Genomic DNA, 9,293 nt, shown 5'->3' with positions numbered 1-9,293 from the left:
GTAGAGTTCTCATCTAGTATCTTTTGAGTGTGCGGTGTCTGTCTGTCTGTCTGTCTGTCTGTCTTTCTGTCTTTGTCTCTGTCTCTCTGACTTTCTGTGTGTAAGCTAGAGACTAATACCTGGTGTCTTTATTCTCTCTATTATTATTACTATTATTATTATTATTATTATTATTATTATTTTAAGGTTACATACAGGTGCGGTTGACCTCACGTGAGTATGTGCACACCAGTGCAGGTGCCCTTGGAGACCAGAGGTGTCAAATGTCCCGGAACTGGAATTAGAGAGGGTCGTGAGGTCATGAGCTGCCTGACGTGGTGTTCAGATCTGTGGAAGAACAGTGAGTGCTCTTGGTCCCTGAGCCTTTTGTTCTGGCCATCTCCACTTTACTTTTGAGAGAGGATCTCTTATCTACCTCACGTTGTGAGAAAGTATCATTGTTTGGACACATTAAAAGGCAAGCCATGCCATGCCACGCCATGCCACGGGGAGCCTCGAGTCTGCCTCAGTAGCCCTGGGGTTAGAGGCGTGCACAGGCACACCTGGTTTTTATGCGAGTGCTGGAGATCTGAAGTTTGTACACTGATTAGGGTCCCATGTAGCACAGGCCAGCCCTGTACTTGGTGTGTACATAGGAATGTCCTTGTGCTTCTGATTTTCCTATTTCTATCCCCCCAAATACTGAGATTAAAGATGTGTGCCACCACGCCCAGCTTTGTCCAGTGTCTCCAGTTTAGATCAGGTGTGAGTTCCTTTGGGGTTAAGAACCATTCTCGTTAACATTTATTAGCTTTAGAACGATCCTGTAAACATCTAAACTCTGTCAGCTTTTGCTCTGTTTTGGTGAGTTTGTTCTGTTTGCAGTTTTTCTACTTAGCCTCTTTGAGGTCTACAGGGTTGTCAACACCTTTTAGTTCCTGGTAATTTTCTTGTCAGCCGTCAAGCAGTTGGGCAGAGGGGAGAACGAGCCTCCCTGTGGGCAGCAGATGCAGAATGATATTCAGGGAGTAACGTGGTCACAGTCCCTTTGAATGGCAGTTCTGGCTACCAATAAGCAACGGAAAGACAAATGTAGAAATTGTCACTTGTGGTTGCAGTAATCAAGGTTTCCGTGCGGCTTTTCAAAGCCAGATTGCAGGAAGCTTCCCTCCTGGGCAGAGGATGCTTTTATCTTGGGAATTTTCTTATGTGCTTCAGGGCATTGGTGTTCCCCTTCTGCCCCCTTGGTTCTCACTGCTGTGGTGCATTCTGTGTGCTTCTGGGCAACGGTGACTCTTGGAGCTTCTGTGCTACTCTTCCTGAGTTCAGTGGCCTGATGGAATGCCACTACCTAGAGTTCAAGGCCATTTTGTGATGTCTGCATGGCCTTCAGTACTGATTCTTCCCTGTGTTCTGCCCTGTGAGCTCTTAGGCCCCTCTGTGGGAATCTGGTGTGAGCTCTTAGGCCCCTCTGTGGGAATCTGGCTCAGGTGCCATGAGCTTCTTTTTCTTTTTTAAAAAAAAAAAGATTTTATTATTTATATGCATGCTGTGTCTGCATGTACACCTCCATGCCAGAAGAGGGCATCAGATCGTAGATGGCTGTGAGCCACCACGTGGTTGCTGGGAATCGAACTCAGGACCTCTGGAAGAGCAGCCAGTGCTTTCAATGGCTGAGCCATCTCTCCACCCCTGAGAACAGATTCTTAGAACCAGAAGGAGTAGAAGACAAGTTTGTCTCCAAATTAGGCAATGCTTGCCTGTAGCATATGTAAGCTACTTCGCTTGTTAGGAACAAATGTTAGTTCACAGGGTGAATTGTCTCAGGAAAAGGCGGGGCAAGTGACCTCATAAGGGGCAGAGAGTAGAGCCAGTTTTGACTTTTCTTTGTGTGTGTGGAGGGGAGAGGACGCCAGGGATGAAACCCTCTGAGTTATATCAAGACCATCTTTTCTCCCTTCCCACCTAGAGTATCTCCTCTCAGACAGCAGGCCCTGTATCTAATCTCAGTTGACAAGAGTGACCGACCTCTCAATGCCACAGATAAAATACCCTGACGTAATCCATCTGTGTGTGCTTGGAGCAGTCTGTGTAGGAGGAACGTCTTGCTTTAGGCAGACGCTGTTTTGTAACTTTCTATTTATTTATTTTTTTAACTTATATTTTATATTTTTATGTGTGTTTGTATTTTGCCTGTGCGAATGTCTATGTACCACCGTGTATGCTTGGTGCTCACATAAGTTAGAAGAGGGCTTCAGATCCTTCAGACCTGGAGTCATGGATGGTTGTGAGCCACCATGTGGGTGTTGGGGATTGAACCCAGGTCCTCTGCAAATGCTCTTAATTACTAAGCCATCTCTCCAAACTCGACATTTTGACTCTTCATTGAGTCATGCTACCATCACTGAGGCTCAGTTTTTCCCATTGTAATGAGGTGTTTGAGGATTAGAAATGGCCGATGTAAAGTGGCTGGTTCCCGGCCAGCTTTGGGGAAATGCAGACGGTCCATCTGTTTGCTTAGTAGTGTGAGTGCTAACGATTAGCCAGAGTATGTCTCTTAAGTCTACATTGTCTATCAAACCAGATTTCCTGAAATAGCATGGCATGGAATAGCATTAAGACTTTAATATATGGAATTAATATACAACAAAAACAACATCTTGGTTTCAGGTAGAGTCCATCTGTTTGCTTAGTAGTGTCCTGAGTGTGTACCGTGTGTCCATAGCGATGGTTGGGTTTCTTGAGACATTCCCTTCCGAGAGGACAGTTACTGAGGGCTTTGCACAGGAAGGTCGAGCTGGGGACTTGCTTCCTGGTGCTTGAGAACCATTGCAGTCTGGTTTTGGGTGCAGATAGTAGTAGCAGCATCCACCTCAGGAGGAGGGCTTGTAACCAGCTGTCTGTCCACACAGTAAACAGAGGATTAGAAAGGCCAGCCTGCTGCCCGCCTTCTCTGTTAGAATACTCCTCCTGCTACCTTCCCATTAACATGTAAATGAATACTTTAAAATGTAACCTGGAGAAGAACAACTTATTAAATTAGGTGTTATTAATCTCTTCTAAGTCGGTAAAATACAGCAGACAAGTTTTCTAACTTAAACAGCCCTGGCCAGATTTGGTTCAAATCTGTTTCTCCTGGCTCTGATTAGCTTCCAGCAGCTGCCAAGCACCGCATGAATCTGGAGGAAGAGGGGACCCCAAAAAGCCAGTCACTCTACCTGAAACCAAGATGTTGTTTTTGTTGTATATTAATTTCATATATTAAAGTCTTAATGCTATTCCATGCCATGCTATTTCAGGTAATCTGGTTTGATAGACAATGTAGACTTAAGAGACTCTGGCTAATTGTTTGCTGTCAGCTAATTGTTTGGTGCCGTAGTGAATGTTTTGGAGGTTTTACTCTTAAAGAAAACCTACCTCAGGAACTTGGATTATATTATCAGGTGCTTGGATATCATTTTGATATCTGATTGTTAAAAAACAAACAAACAAAAACCCAGCCTAACATTAATAAAAAGGAAGAAGGAATTAGAAAAATGTAGTTAATGTAATCCTGTGTGCACAGCTAGAGTGGGTCAGCCTTATGGTTACCACAGTTAGACACTAATGATCCTTGGCCTTATGCTGTAACTTTGGGGTTATTGATTTGGGGCCTGTGTGTACATGTTCCACTTCAGTTACTAAGCACATGCTATTCAGAAGAGAGGTGTTCTCGGAAAAGATAATGTTTCCAGTGTGTCGTGTTGACTTTGGGGCAGGTCAGTATACCTTTGGTGACATTTGAAAATTTAAGGAAAACAAGCAAATTTTGAGTAAGTCGGTATTATGAATTGAGGCATTTAGGCTATATATTTGCAGAAGACACAGAATCCTTTCAGTGAATGGAGCCTGTGTTCTCCCATCCCTGAGCCTGGCATGGCTGGCCTGCACTGTAAAAGTCTGTGCTACATAGGATGTGGTGAACCAGTGGCCTCAGGGAATTCATAGCATGTGAGGAAGGTGGAGTGGGAACTGTGTGGACTGTCTGTTAGAGCTGACAGCCCTGCCGTGTGGGAGACCCAGCCTTCTGCCATTCCTGGATGCCAGCAGGCCCCTGTTCAAAGGCTTTCTTAGGTCTGTTGTTCAGCTGCACACAGCGCTCACTGTTGAATCTCACTTACCTGTGTGTGGCCCAGCCTGGACTCTGCAGGGAATTGAAGGCGCAGCCATTGATGACTTCTCATCAGTGTGCAGTGACCCCTTCAGAAAGAGTGTGGTATTTCTGTCATGGGCCTGCCCTTATTTTAAGACTCTTTATAAATCTTTGTAACGATGCTTTCCTTTTATCTAATGAGTTTGGGAATCTGCCCTGTTTTGAATTCTCTAGATTGTCTTAAGGGAAGAGATCCAAATTCACTAGATGCCACAGTCAGACAGTCAGTTTTGTTTGGGTTCTGTAGACAGGACCATATTTGGGAAACACAAATGGGCCAGTTTTCACTTTTAGGGCTTGTCTTGGTTAACAATGCATGCCTGAGTACCTTTGTATGCCCAGAGTTGCACATCCAAAGGGATTGTGAAGTAGCGAAGGGTTCTGGAATACTAAAGCAGAGGCGCAGGGAGCTGGCAGGGGTGAGGTTAGTGTCTAAGGGAGGGACGATGTGTGCTGTTACCTGGCAGTCCCTGTGACCCTCCTAAAATGAAATACTTGGTGTAGTTGCTTCTTTAGGAAATCTGGCAGAACCTTTGAGTCACTCCGTGTCTCCCGAGTCCTCATAAGGAGTTACAGTGGAGTAGCCTGGCCTCCCAAGCAAAAGCAGTGGATATGATTAATGTCAGAATTCTGCACGCCAGTCACTGCTGTTAATTCAGTGGAAAAGTGCGCCGTGTGGAGTTCTCAGAGACAAGATTATTAGTGACTTTTTTTTGTTTGCTGGAGTTTCCTCTCGAAAGTTCTAAAGATTTCAGATATCAAATATGAGCTAAGAAAAGTTGTTTTTCATGAAAAACAAAAAAGTTTTACAGGTTGAACATCCCTGATCTTAAAGCTCCAAATCTGAAATGCTCTAAAATCCCAAACTCTTTGACTGCTGGAGTGACGCCACACTTCAAAAGCCCACACTCAAGTCTCATGTGATGGATTGACGGCCAATGCTGAAAGTAACATAGAGTTGGTTGTTGACCTGTAGGCGTTAGGCATGGTGAAACACGGGTGAATTTCATGCAGATCTCAGATCCCTCATTCATTTCATTTCTATTGCAAATATTAGAAGTCCCCAAATGTAAAAATAGTCTAGTTTCACATACGTCAGGTGGTTTTGCTTCGATTCACCTGGGCAGAGGGACTCTCAAATAAGAAATTGCCTCCATCAGATTGGCCTAGGAGGAAGTCTGTGGGGCACTTTCTTGATCTCCTGTTGGTGGAGGAGGGCCCAGCCCACTGTGCACTGTGCCATTTCTAGGCTGGTGGGTCTTGAAGGCTTGGAAATGGGGTCCATCTTTGTCAAGTATGCCGCACGTAGAGTTAGGGTGTGTGGAGCACGTGGGGGGAGGGGAGGTAGGACTGTGTTCTCCCTTCTGGGTCCCATGGCACCTTAGGATCATTGTTTTCCTACAACGGTGACATTTGGGGCAACTTTAGGAACAACACGACTGGTTAATTGGCTTCTTTTGTATTTATTCATTCTTCCATTCTCCCCAGTCACACTTCATTCAGACTGGAACCCGAAGAGACCTCTGACTGGCTATATCATGTCTTCCAGGCATATCTCCTGTCCTTCGTCTTGTGATAGTCTTAGAGGCAGAAGTAGGGCCAGGCACTGTCCTTGTACATAGCATTTGCTAAAGGAACACCGTTTCAGATCAGCGGACTTTGCCAACAAATGGTTTGCCTTTTTGTGCTGCCTGACTAACTTTTGGGGCAAGAGGGGCCCTCGTTGGAATCAGATACAGGAGCTCTTTTCTTGCTTAAGTCAGCGCCTGGCAGTTGTGAGGTAGGACAGATCTGAGGCATAGAGCGAGCGCATGGTCTGGAACTCTGAGGGTGGATCAGAGTGGTGGGTATAAGGATACACGGGCAAGGAAAATGAAGAATTAGGGAAGAAGAACTTTACCAGGTCTGGTGGTGGAGGGGGATACTGAAGAAGGAGAGAGGATGGTGCCCTTAGACATGTTCTCAAGGGGCAGATTTTTCCCTCACCAGTGCTATTAGATGCTTGGTCTCCCCCAAGCTTCCTACTTGATGTTAGGGAACAGAGACGAATACTACCACCCCTCCCTCCCCTGGCAGCCAGGTGAGCTCTGTCTGGTGAGCTTCCTTTAAGGCAGCAGAGACAGAGCAGGCAGGAAAGGATGAGGAGTGGACCCAGCCTGGCCTTGAATCTCCTTGTTTGGACTTTGTACTGTGCAGTGAGGTGTGGGTACCATTGGAAACTTCTAACGTGATACAGATTGTTAGGTAACTGTAGAGGGCTGGGCTGGCATTCTGAACACTGAAGGTGGAGGCTATCCTGAGGAAACAGATGAGCAATGGGGGGAGGGGGAAGGCAAGTGTGTGGAAGTGCCCGAGATATGGCAGCGAGGTTAAGAACCTTGCTCCAGTTCTAGAAGACCTAAGTTGGGCTCCTTCGTTGGGTCGCTCACAACTGCCTGTAACTTCAGGTCCAGGGACTCGCAACACCCTCTTCTATAAGTAAATCAAAATATAAAACAAGTCTTTAAAACAAAGACATTGGTAGAAGGTAGACTTAAAACAAAATAAAACCACAACTCAGTATTTGTGCCCACTCGGTGAAGACGTGGCTCAGATTCCAGGCTTGTGAACCCTGCATTTTGCAGCCACAGACCTCATTTATCAGAGGAGAACCTAGGAAGTAGACGCTAATGAAGTTGCCAAGAGCAACTCAAGGGTTGAAATGACAAGTGGGGAGTGGGTGGGTGGGAGCCTGCCCAGTGGGCTGGGGGCTCGTGAACCCTCTTCCAACACAGTTGGAAGATTATGGAAATGGGCCAGAAGGCCTGCAATCATCTTGTTCTGACACTCCCGATGAACCCTGAAGGAAATGAGTGTGGACTAGCTTGTGACCCTGTGGCTCTGAGCTCCTCAAAGACCCACACGTTTTCCCAGGACGGTCCTTATAGTCTGCTAGAAGTCATTTGTTGTTGTCATTGTCTATGGTGTTGACACTCAACAGTCAGAATGTGCTTGTGGGAAGGAAGAAGTTAACTGTCTTAACTGTGGTCCGTAGACCTGAGAAGCTCTGTCTAGCACAGAAACGGTCGGACTTGGCTGAATGTGTACATGTGAGACCTTTCTGAAAGCCGTTTCAGATAATTGGTCAGAACGGAAATGGAGTTGGAGGGACTCCAGGAGGAAATGGGAAGACGTAGGGGGTGGCCTGTTTGACATGTTTTCCTAGGACTCCCTCCCCCGAGAAACCACCAGCCTGTTTTGTTCCAAGCCCCCGGCTGATTCTTGGGATTCCAGATCGAAGCTAATATCGGGGCAAACCCTATCCTAGTTTCTTCCCCTTGAAAGGAAGTTTCTCCCAGCTCAGAGTTACCATCTCCATTTTCTGAAGGGCCCTCTGCCCCCCCCCCCCTCCAATAATGCAGAGAGTGAATTTGAAAAGAAATGACATTCGTGGCGATTGAGAAGGTGCTGTTGAGAGCTGGAGAGATAGATGTGCCTCTCTGGCCGGGGATAAACAAGTCCAGAGAAATCGGGCGGGACGTTATTCTGGGCCTTTGCAAGCTGTCCGCTCTGCTCAAGGCATTGGGAATAGCTGCCTCTGTGTGAAGCTGGTCTCAGGTTGGGTTTCCATGACTGAGCATAGCTGACACTTTGCTCTGAGGAGAGCTGGCTCCCTTTATAAGCAACTGCAGCAGAGTAGAGGAGTCTCGTCTATTTAAAGGTAGGACTCTGCAGGTAGGTCTTTCTGGCTGAGTGGGCACAGGTACAAAGCTCATGACTTTTTAGTCTCGTCTTATGTTGGAAATAGAGAGGAGTCATGAAGACAACATACCGTGGTACTGAAGAGAGACAGGGGTGTGCTGTGTGAGAGGCTAAACTGAGCCTCCTTCTCTGCTAAGACTTCTTCCTACAAATTGTTTTTCTCCAGCTACGTTCCTCCCTCCGACTGTCCATGTCAAGGCCTTTCCTTCTTAGTGAACAGGTCATATTTAGTTATTTGGTCTTGTCTCAGCCGGAAGCACGAGTGTGATTTTTGCCGTTTAGCACATTATTCTTTCTTAGTCAGCAAAGCTTGTCGGACTTTAGAAGTAAAGAGGCCCCCGGCGGAACTGTTGGGGATCTGGATCATCCTTCTGAGCCGTGGCCAGTTCACATCTTGTTCTTGGGTGGAATGCCTGTGTGGATGCCGTGCTGCATTGCCCAAGTATGGTAGGGCCAGCAGCTCTAGGTATATGTAGGATGGTGGCTTGTCTCTCCCTGGCCCACCCAAGCTGGGACATGCTGGTCTTCTCTACAGGAAATAAATGACCATTTGCAGTTGATTGGTTTTGCCACTAGGTGGAGTCATTTTTCTCTTTTGGGCTTTTACCCAGAGACTTTCTAGCCTGGGAAAGGGCTTATGGGAGATTTTGAAGCTGTGCCAATATTTGTTCAACCAAATCATGTTTTAGAGCATGGCTTAAAAGTAAATTTTAACAGCTAAGTACAAGAGGGTGTGCGTGTATGTCTGTGTTTGTGTCTTGGGTGTCTTTGCGTGAGTATATATGAGGCCAGAGGTCAACGCAAGGCATTTATCTTAATCACTTCTCCACCCTATTTTGAGACAGGGTCTCTCACTGACCCTGAGCTTTTCTAGTCTAGTTGGCCACAAGCCTCAGGGATCCTCTTGTCTCGGCCTCCTCAGCACCGGGATTACAGAACAAACACCTGGCATTTTATGTTGTGCTGGGGAGCCACACTTCGGTCCCTGGGTCAGAGGGCAAGTGCTAGTATCAGAGGTCTGTTACATAAAATAAGCATTTGAGTGTGGATTGATGTCTGTATGCAGGTGAGGGCAGGCACAAGATAAGGCAAGACCTGTGATTGGGCAGTGAAAAAGTAAGGCAGGCACAGAGTTTTGGAGAGGGGAGAAAGAGGGAAGGAGGAAGGAGAGGAACCAAGGTGGAGGCGGAGAAGGACGACCTAGAATCCGTGTGGCCTTACAGGGCTACAGGTATTTATAAATATTTTATAAGGGATGGATTTTTACAGGACAGTGTGTCTTATCTAGGTAGGCAGTTTACATGGTTATCAATTGGTTCAGAGTTTATTGTGTGGGCATTTTGTGGGGTGAGAATTTACTGATATAAATCTGATGGATAAA

The 9,293-nt window shown here is 46.3% G+C and overlaps 1 protein-coding gene across 50 annotated transcripts in view; it reads left to right on the top strand.

Moving 5' to 3' along the window:
- The window catches only part of Sorbs1 (sorbin and SH3 domain containing 1), a 222,380-nt gene that overhangs the window by 95,278 nt on the left and 117,809 nt on the right, over positions 1-9,293 (top strand). The window lies entirely within an intron of this gene.

The sequence above is a fragment of the Rattus norvegicus genome, chromosome 1, assembly GCF_036323735.1.
Source record: "Rattus norvegicus strain BN/NHsdMcwi chromosome 1, GRCr8, whole genome shotgun sequence".
NCBI classification, from domain to species: domain Eukaryota; kingdom Metazoa; phylum Chordata; class Mammalia; order Rodentia; family Muridae; genus Rattus; species Rattus norvegicus.
This window is presented reverse-complemented; position numbering and strand designations above follow the sequence as displayed.